Source organism: Carassius auratus, chromosome 18, assembly GCF_003368295.1.
Source record: "Carassius auratus strain Wakin chromosome 18, ASM336829v1, whole genome shotgun sequence".
Classification (NCBI taxonomy): domain Eukaryota; kingdom Metazoa; phylum Chordata; class Actinopteri; order Cypriniformes; family Cyprinidae; genus Carassius; species Carassius auratus.
In genome coordinates, this window is record NC_039260.1 from 22,940,838 (window position 1) to 22,951,788 (window position 10,951).

Consider the following 10,951-nt stretch of genomic DNA (forward strand, 5'->3'; position numbering starts at 1 on the left):
CAACAAAATTAATGTTATGGAGTGGCCAGCCCAATCTCCAGACCTTAATCCAATTGAGAACTTGTGGGGTGATATCAAAAATGCTGTTTCTGAAGCAAAACCAAGAAATGTGAATGAATTGTGGAATGTTGTTAAAGAATCATGGAGTGGAATAACAGCTGAGAGGTGCCACAAGTTGGTTGACTCCATGCCACACAGATGTCAAGCAGTTTTAAAAAACTGTGGTCATACAACTAAATATTAGTTTAGTGATTCACAGGATTGCTAAATCCCAGAAAAAAAAAATGTTTGTACAAAATAGTTTTGAGTTTGTACAGTCAAAGGTAGACACTGCTATTTTTTTGAACACACCCCTTTCAACTAATTGCCCAATTGCACAGCCTTAAGAGCGTGCATATCATGAATGCTGGGTCTTGTTTGTTTTCTGACAATCTACTGAACCTACTGGTAACTTGTTTGCCACGTAGCAATAAAAAATATACTAAAAACCTTGATTATTCTGGTTAGTCACATTGTACTGCTATTATTTTGAACAAGACTGTATAAACATTTATTTCTACCATAATTTTTTTTTTTTTTTTTTTTTTTTTGTTATAGAATGGAAATATTAATTAATCATAAATAAATTAAAGCATATATTTCTGCCATTTAATCTACAGTATATGAATGGGGCTGGAGAATGACACATTTGGTCATCTACCAGCTGAAACATACTAACCAACTCAGTTGTTTCTGTGAGAACGTTTTAGGTCTTGACTTTTTTTAAAACACTGACATAATCATATATATATATATATATATATATATATATATATATATATATATATATATATATATATATATATATATATATATATATATATGACCATGTCTTTATAATTTATTTTTGCTACTTCTCAAATGCCATGCTTGTATTTATTTCATTTCACCTTTGTCACAGACCTGGAATTTAAAAACTAAAAAGTCTGGTATTAAAATATGAAATATTAAATTTATATTAATAACCAATTAATTTAGAAAACAGTAATGTAATTACGTTTGAATTTTAGATTAGGCCAAAATGAACTTCTACAGCAGGGTAACATTTTGAAGGGATGCTCTTGTTTATGCGGTCAGATGGTCTCAACCTGCAGCTTCAAATGAGATAAACGAGAGAGCAAACACTTAGGTCACCGCTGCGGTATTGATTACCTATGGCACCCCACTATCGGTCTCAACCTCTATCTCTTTCTCCTGCTCTCTCTTTCACAAAACACTCTCTCCATCACTTTCACCTCTCCCTAGTTTGTCTTCATAACTTCTTCTCGAACACAAAATGCAGACACAAAAACAAACCGAGGACGAGACGTCAAAACTGCAGAAAAACAAATGTTTGTTTTGAGTCACTTGTTAAGTCAGGCTTTGACATCGAGCAGAATTGGATGCTTTGGACTGAAGAAGCATTGCAGTGTCAGTTATCCATGAAGTGATGCTTGCTCTTAAAAATATGGTGTGTTTTGATAGAGAGAGGCATCTGCGACAAGCAGTGTTGGATGAATTACACAAATCCTGCACCTGATGAAATATTACTCCACTAAAATAGTTGCTTAATTTTTCTACTTGCGTAATACTAGAATAGTATCTATTTCTGTAGAAAATGGTTTAAAGGGGTAATTTGATTTGATTTCATGTTTTCCTTTCTCTTTGGAGTGTTACAAGCTGTTCATGCATAGACAAGATCTGTAAAATCGCAAAAATTAAAGTCTCAAACCAAAAGAGATATAAGGTGTGTTCGACTTCATGCAGTGAGAGTAGCCGCTTGCAGTCGGGGGCGAAATTGAAAGTCGGACACTTTCTGCTCCCAGCACTGACCCTCTTGTGGTGTTTGCATACTCTATGACAGATTAAGTGAATAACATGCAATATTTATCAGATACACAGACTTTTCATAAACGTTTTCATGAGCACCAGAAACACTTTTTATATACTGCTTGATACAGCGCCATCTGTTTAAGAATAAAGTTAAACATAAACATATACTATTTAAATACCAATAAAGTGAGGATATATATGCTTTTAATTTTTTGTTTTTGTTTTTTTGATAAACATGACTCGATATAACATTGTGACTATAGTAAAAAAAAGCTTTTGCTTTAATAAAAACACAGATTTGTTAGCAGTATTGGAATTGAAGATCTTAGAAACACACACCATTGTTGTCAAGGGGTGAATCTGACCAAATTTGAAACAGCTGTGTTGCCATCAACCCTCCTGCAGCTTTTTTAAAATGTATTCTTATTATTTTTATTATATGGTTTTGAAAGAAGTCTCTCACTATAAGGATGGATTTATTTGATCAAAACAGTAAAAACAGTAATTTAGTAGTATTGTGTAGTCATGATGGTTTAGAAATCTTTCTAATGCTGATTTAGTGCTCAGTTATTATCATTTGTCAATGATGCTCTATTATTGATATAAATGGTTTTAGTACTATCTATATTGAAAATAGATGTTGCTGCTTAATATTTTGCTAACATTTTATTTAAATCCTATATGTATAATGGATTTTAAAGGTATTCATAATGTATATTGTAATGCATTATTTTGTATATTTGTAACCAAAGTCAAAACACCAGTGACTTGTACATACATACAGGTATGGACAAAAGTATTGGGACACCCTTTTCTTTAGAACAGAAATGGCACTTACAAATCTGTGGCAACAACAACAACAACAACAACAATAATAATAATAATAATAATAATAATAATAATAATAATAATAATAATTTATATATATATATATATATATATATATATATATATATATATATATATATATATATATATATATATATATATATATAATTATTTATTTATTTATTTTTTTCAGTTTTGGAAGTGTCTAAAATGATTGTACGCATTTTTATTTTTATACCATTTTATAACATATTTTGTAACATTGAATGAAGCAGCTGATGCTTTTCAGCATATTTGGTCTTGTTTTCACTTTATTTCAACAGAAGCACTATTTCAGCATTAGTGTTCTCAGAATGCTGTAAAATTACAAACGTGAGCATTGAAACTCTAACATAAGTTTCAATGCATAGAACTTCTAACACATTAAAAACTGTCTGTCTGCATTGCAAAACATATTATAATTCATAAGACAGAGGCATCTTTCATGTTGGCAAGTTTTGCCCTTAACATTGAATGAAGCAGCTTTTCAGCATATTTGGGCCTGTTTTCACTTCATTTCAACTTTTTCATTGAAAAATTTTCATTTTTCGGTGAACTAACCCTTTAAAGAGAAAAACTCACCCACTGCAATAAAAATGCTCTTACGAGAAAGGATTGGATTCATCTGAAAGAAGAAAGTCATCTAGGATGGCTCGAGGGGGAGTAAAACACTTTTCATTTTTGGGTAAACTAACCCTTAACTAACAAACTTTTAAATAGTATTATATAATTGTTTAATAATAAAAATATTTCTTTAGAACCTATAATCAAAACAGTTGACAAGTACAATATATATATATATATATATATATATATATATATATATATATATATATATATATTTCTTTTTACATTTGGACAAAGGCATTAAAGCCACAAGAAGTATTTGAGTGTGATATCATGCTGACTTAAACACTTGATGCATTTGGGCCCGGGGTGCAAGACAACAATTCAATGAGCGACAGCGTTCTCTTGACAAAAGAGAAAGTGATCTAATTTACCCCAGTGGTGTCTGCTCCCAAACTCAGTTTATGGGACATGTATTGGAGGGGATTCAACTGGGTGTTTATTGAAGTCCTGAACCTTTCCATCTCTCATTAAATTGATTCATGTGCCCAATAAGCACTGCCAGGGCAGCAGGTGTGGATGTTGGCGTGAGAGTTGAGTCTGGTTCTATCCATCACCCTGAGCAGGCAGAGTTAAGACCAATCTCACATGACTTCTCCAGAGGCCCTGCTGCAGGCCCACGAGCTGCTCACCTGCTCCCACTTCTGAATGACTTCCTTCACAACTACACACACAAACAAATAAATGTGACCCTGTACCACAAAACCAGTCTTAAGTGTACATTTTTAGAAATTGGGTTTTATACATCACCTGAAAGCTGAATAAATAAGCTTTCCATTGATGTAGGGTTTGTTATTATATGACAATATTTGACCAAGATACAACTATTTGAAAATCTGGAATCTGAGGTTGGGGAAAAAAATCTAAATACTAAGAAAATAGCCTTTAAAGTTGTCCAAATAAAGTTCTTAGCAATGCAGGAAATACGTTTTGATATATTTACAGTCACTGTTGGGAACGTTACTTTAAAAAAGTAATTAGTTATAGTAACTCACTACTTGTTCCAAAAAGTAACTGAGTTAGTAACAGAATTACTCTATAATAAAAGTAACTCATTACCAGGGAAAGTAACTATTTGCGTTACTGTAAAAAAAAAAAAAAAAAAAGTTGCTACATGTCAGAGAATTTGTACTCTTTTTTTTTTTTTTGCAGTTTTCACAAGTCAGTTAAAATGAGTAGAACAGACAGGTGTTCGTACATAACTTTCAATATTTATTGCACGTCAACAGACAGCAAGAGTTTTATCCTGCACTTCAAGTATTATCTTTGTAAGAAAAGTGTTTTTGGCCACTAGCTTTGTAGATGCGTGTGTCACACATTACATGCACGTTCTTGCCTTTGACCACAATGAATTTGAAGTAGTGCTTATATCTCCACCTTGAAAATGCCAACTTTTCATCGGTTGCTTCTGACTCGTCATTTCTGCTGCTGCTGCGAATCTCTGTGTAGCTGTTACGTGTGTGTGTGTGTTTTTGGCACCGCTGGCGCTGCTGCGTGTGCCGGCATGTGTGTAAAAACACTGGCTCTGATTGGCTACCATGAAACACATGACTCTACCTTAGCCAATCATAATCGCTTATCTCGTTATTAACCCACCTGCTCACTCGCTGTGTGAGCCAGGGGTGCGTTCGGATTGCATAGTTTATTAAATCAATGCATAGTAACGCACCACATTTAACGTTCAGTAACGTTAACGGCGTTGTAATGACAAGAAAAGTAATTAGTTAGATTACCGCGTTACTGAAAAAATAACGTCGTTACTTAACGCCGTTCTTTTAAACGCCGTTATTCCAAACACTGTTTACAGTAGGAAATTTACAAAATATCTTCATGGAACATAAACTTTACTCAATATCCTAATGATTTTTGGCACAAAAGAAAATCTGAAAATTTTGACCCATATTTTTTTTTTTTGGCTATTGCTAAAATATACCCCAGTGACTCAAGAATGGTTTTGTGGTCCAGGGTCACAAATAGATACTGTGGACATATGGGCCCACATACACTCAAATACTAAAAGGCAGCCCAAAGAGGACAGATGGTCAAAACTGCTGTCAAAAGGGTACATTTCAAATGTGGTTAAGCTAATAATTTGGTCATTTATCAACTTCTAAGAAAACTTTCTAGACTAATATCTCAGCCTGATGCCACGCAAAGTCCTGTGTGTTTGCATGTTTCGATTGACATATCTATACCAGTAAAAAAAAAAAAAAAAAAAAAAAAAAAACACTTGCTGAACAACCTCAATTTAAAACATCACCAACATGTATTTCCATGTATGTATTATTTGTTTCACCTTTCGAACAAAACATCTGGTTACATACGTAACCTGGAAAACGTTCCCCTTCAGGGACTCAAGCTCCATTGAGAAACACTTTGGGAATGAGAATACCCACTGCACCATACAAGCAAGTCCCTGCCAGTGTGTGTATTTCTTGAGCACATCACGAAGAGAGAACTTGAGACTCTGGGGTAGATGCCAGGTCTAGGTTATAGAAGCAGACAAAAGTGTGAGGAGAGGACCAGCTCACCACAGCACAAATGTCCTGCAAGGCTACACCCAAATTGAAAGCCTTGGAGGCCGTCATACTCCTGGTCGAGTGCGCTCTGATCCACACAGTGGACGAGAGGCCAGAGGACTTGTAGGCTAGTGAGTTGGTTTCGACCACCCACCTACTCATACAGTAGTCTGTTTGGTCACCGGAGATCCTTTCTTTGGTGGACCAAAAGAAACAAACAGTTGATCTGCCTTACGCCATTGGCAGATCTGTGTGCTTAAGCTTCCAGTGCTCGAACTGGACAGAGCAGATTAAGCTTTTCTTGGCCATAATGGGCCTACTAGCAGCAGGCGGACCCCATGCTGTGTGCTCTCTCCAGAACTCCAAGGGCAGAACAATCGGGGAAAAAGCATACACACAAAGCTTCGGCCACATCTGCACCATGGCACCAAGTAGAGTTGAATGCGTGGCAATAATACAATAATATATCGGCAATAATACAATAATATATTTTACAATTTGCAACAATACAAGCAAACACTTTAGATAAGCTATATAAAGAGAGAGCTGTGGCTGGATTCGCGAAAACATTCTTAAGAAGAAATTTCTTCTTAACTGCTGTTTTATTTTTATTTTTAAACTTTAGAAAAAAGTTAAGAATATTTTGTGTTTCCAAAAATTCATCTTAAGAATATTCTTATCTTTTACTCTTAAGATTGTTCTTAAGACAAAACCTAAGAAAAAATCAATTCTTAAAAAAATAATCTTCTTAAAAAATCATCGTAAAAAAAACTTCTTAATTTTTAGGACAGACCCAGACTTGTCTTAACCCTTAAAAAAGTTTTGGGTTATTTCAAATGAATTGTTATATTTAAGCATTACAACAACACCTACATATAAAACATAGGATGACTAGGGATGTTTTCTGGGAAGTTTTCTGAAGTGACAGTGATGACTGTTAATGTAAACATGATTGCTCATGATTATTCTGTGTGCGACGCTGCGTTTACTGACTTCAAAACTCATTAGCAACTCTAAAACGAGTCAATTCAATTCAATTCAATTCAAGTTTATTTGTATAGCGCTTTTTACAAAACAAATTGTTACAAAGCAACTTTACAGAAAATGATGTTTCTACAATATTTAGTAGTAGCTAGTAGTTTGTGCACATTTGACAGGATTTTAGAAAAAATAAAAAAAATAATAATAATACAAGACGTAGTCAGCTAGACGATGAACTATCAATATTATTAATTAAGTTATTATATGATGCAGTCACACATTTAGCAATAATTGTTAGTTCTGTTTGTTGATTCAGGGTTAGCATCATCTGAGGTCCTCTGAGGGTCAGCATCATCTCTTCTCAGGTGTTCTGGATCCAGACTGGAGCTTGTGTAAATCCTAGTGGCGAAACATAGAAACAAAATAGAGACATCATTAGCATAGCTGCTGATCCAACAAAGTAAAATTAGTTTAACCCAAGCTAATGAATAAAAATGCACCTTTGATCAGATGCAACTACACTCACAATTTAAAAGATACATTATTCGAATGCTTGGCGAAAGAGATGTGTTTTTAATCTAGATTTAAACAGAGAGAGTGTGTCTGAACCCCGAACATTATCAGGAAGGCTATTCCAGAGTTTGGGAGCCAAATGTGAGAAAGCTCTACCTCCTTTAGTGGACTTTGCTATCCTAGGAACTACCAAAAGTCCAGCGTTTTGTGACCTTAGGGTGCGTGATGGGTTGTAGCGTGGTAGAAGGCTAGTCAGGTATGCAGGAGCTAAACCATTTAGGGACTTATAGGTAAGTAATGATAATTTGTAACTGATACGGAACTTAATAGGTAGCCAGTGCAGAGACTGTAAAATTGGGGTAATATGATCATATTTTCTTGACCTCGTAAGGACTCTAGCTGCTGCATTTTGGACTACCTGTAGCTTGTTTATTGACGAAGCAGGACAACCACCTAGAAGTGCATTACAATAGTCCAGTCTAGAGGTCATAAATGCATGAACTACTGTAGCTTTTCTGCATCAGAAACAGATAACATGTTTCGTAGCTTGGCAATGTTTCTAAGATGGAAGAATGCAGTTTTTGTGACATTGGAAATATGATTTTCAAAAGACAAATTGCTGTCTAATATAACACCCAGATTTCTGACTGTAGAGGAAGTAACAGTACATCCGTCTAGTTGCAGATTGTAATCTACAAGATTCTGTGTAGTGTTTTTTGGTCCAATAATTAGTATCTCTGTCTTATCCGAATTTAATTGGAGAAAATTATTTGTCATCCAATCTTTTACATTTTTAACACACTCTGTTAGCTTAGATAATTGGGAAGTTTCATCTGGTCGCGTTGAGATATATAGCTGAGTATCATCCGCATAACAGTGGAAGCTAATTCCGTATTTTCTAATAATATTACCAAGGGGCAACATGTATATTGAAAATAGAAGGGGACCTAGGACGGATCCTTGTGGCACTCCATATTTTACTGATGATAAATGAGATGACTCCCCATTTAAATAAACAAAATGGTAGCGATCGGACAGGTAGGATCTAAACCATCTTAGAGCCTGCCCTTGAATACCTGTATAGTTTTGTAATCGATCTATGAGTATGTCATGATCTATGGTGTTGAACGCAGCACTAAGATCAAGTAAGACTAGAAATGAGATGCAGCCTTGATCTGATGCAAGGAGCAGGTCATTTGTAATTTTAACAAGTGCAGTTTCTGTGCTATGGTGGGGCCTAAAACCTGACTGAAATTCTTCATACAGATCATTTTTATGCAGGAAGGTGCTCAATTGAGCAGACACAGCTTTTTCTAAATTTTTAGACATAAATGGAAGATGTGAAATAGGCCTATAATTTGCCAGTACACTAGGATCTAGTTTTGGTTTCTTAATAAGAGGCTTGATATCCGCCAGCTTGAATGGTTTTGGGACGTGACCTAAAGATAACGACGAGTTAATGATATTGAGAAGCGGTTCTTCGGCTACAGGTAACAGCTCTTTCAGTAATTTAGTGGGTACAGGATCTAATAAACATGTTGTTGGTTTAGATACAGTGATAAGTTTATTTAGCTCTTCCTGTCCTATAGTTGTAAAGCACTGCAGTTTATCTTTGGGTGCGATGGATGAAACTGAAGTGTTAGACGCTTTAGAATCTACATTCGCTATTGTATTTCTAATGTTATCTATTTTATCAGTGAAAAAAATCATAAACTCATTACTATTTAACGTTGGTGGAATATTTGAATCAGGTGGCGTCTGGTAATTTGTTAACTTAGCCACTGTGCTAAATAAAAACCTTGGATTGTTTTGGTTATTTTCAATGAGTTTGTGTATATGCTCTGCTCTAGAAGTTTTTAGAGCCTGTCTATAGCTGGACATACTGTTTTTCCATGCAATTCTAAAAACTTCTAAGTTAGTTTTTCTCCATTTGCGTTCAAGACTATGAGTTACTTTCTTGAGAGAGTGAGTATTACTGTTATACCATGGCACAGTACGTTTTTCTCTAAACTTTTTCAATTTGATCGGGGCAACAGCTTCTAATGTATTAGAGAAAATAGTGCCCATGTTGTCAATAATTTCGTCTAATTCATGTGTATTTTTGGGTACAAATAGCAGTTCAGATAGATCAGGCAGGTTATTTGCGAATCTTTCTTTGGTGGCTGGAACAATAGTTCTGCCCAGACGGTATCGCTGCGACATATAGTTAATATCAGTGAGACGCAGCATGCATGATACAAGGAAATGGTCTGTAATATCATCACTTTGAGGTACAATATCTATAGCAGTAAGATCGATTCCATGCGATATAATTAAATCTAGTGTATGATTAAAACGATGAGTGGGCCCGGTGACATTTTGCTTGACTCCAAAGGAGTTTATTAGGTCAGTAAACGCAAGTCCTAATGTATCATTTGCATTATCAACGTGAATATTAAAATCTCCCATGATTAGCGCCTTATCAACTGTAACTAGAAGGTCTGAGAGGAACTCTGCAAATTATTTTAGGAATTCTGTATACGGCCCTGGTGGTCTATACACTGTAGCCAGAGCAAGAGATACATTAGATTTATTTTGCATGTCTGACAGAATAAAATTTAGCAGAAGTATTTCAAAAGAGTTAAACCTGTATCCTGTTTTCTGGGTAACATTGAGAATATCACTATATATTGTTGCAACACCTCCGCCACGACCAGTCTGACGGGGCTCATGCTTATAACAGTAGTTTGGTGGAGTAGACTCATTTAGACCAAAATAATCATTTGGTTTTAGCCAGGTTTCAGTCAAGTAGAGTACATCAAAACTATTATCTGTGATCATTTCATTTACAATAACTGCTTTGGGCGTGAGTGATCTAATATTTATGAGCCCAAACTTTAAAAATTGTTTTTGTTCATTTACTTTACATTTTTCTGGTTTAATTACGATAAGATTTTTTCTAGATCCTTCATTATATTTATATTTTGACCTCACTATTCGGGGAACAGACACAGTCTTAATAGTTTTTACAGCGCAAGTACTTTTATCATTTAAGCGGGTGGAACAAAACTCATCATAATGGTTATCTGAGAATTGACTTACTAGTCACATGGAGCGAAGTGTCCTGGAGATGTTGTCAGAGAGAAGCTCCGCTCCAATTCTGCTGGGGTGTAATCCATCAGCGCGAAACAGCCTAGGACGCTCCCAGAAAAGATTCCAGTTATTAACAAATAGCAGTTTCTGTTCTTTACACCATGACAACAACCATTCATTTAAAGCAAAAAGTCTACTGAACCTTTCGTGTCCCCGTCGATACGTGGGCAGTGGTCCTGACACGACGATCGTCGCCGCGGGCGTCGTGCTGCGAACCGTCTCAATCAGGCTCCTGAAGTCCCTCTTCAGCGTCTCCGTCTGCCGCAGCATGTGTCGTTAACCCCGGCGTGAAGCACGACCGCTCTGGGGCTCTCGTCGGCCTTCAGGATCACGGGTATCTGCGCAGAAACATTGAGAACACGAGCACCAGGCAAACAATGAGTGTGCACTTTACCTTCGGCTAACGTAGCACTTACGTGTCGGACGATGGAGTCTCCGATGATCACAGCGTCGCATCCTGT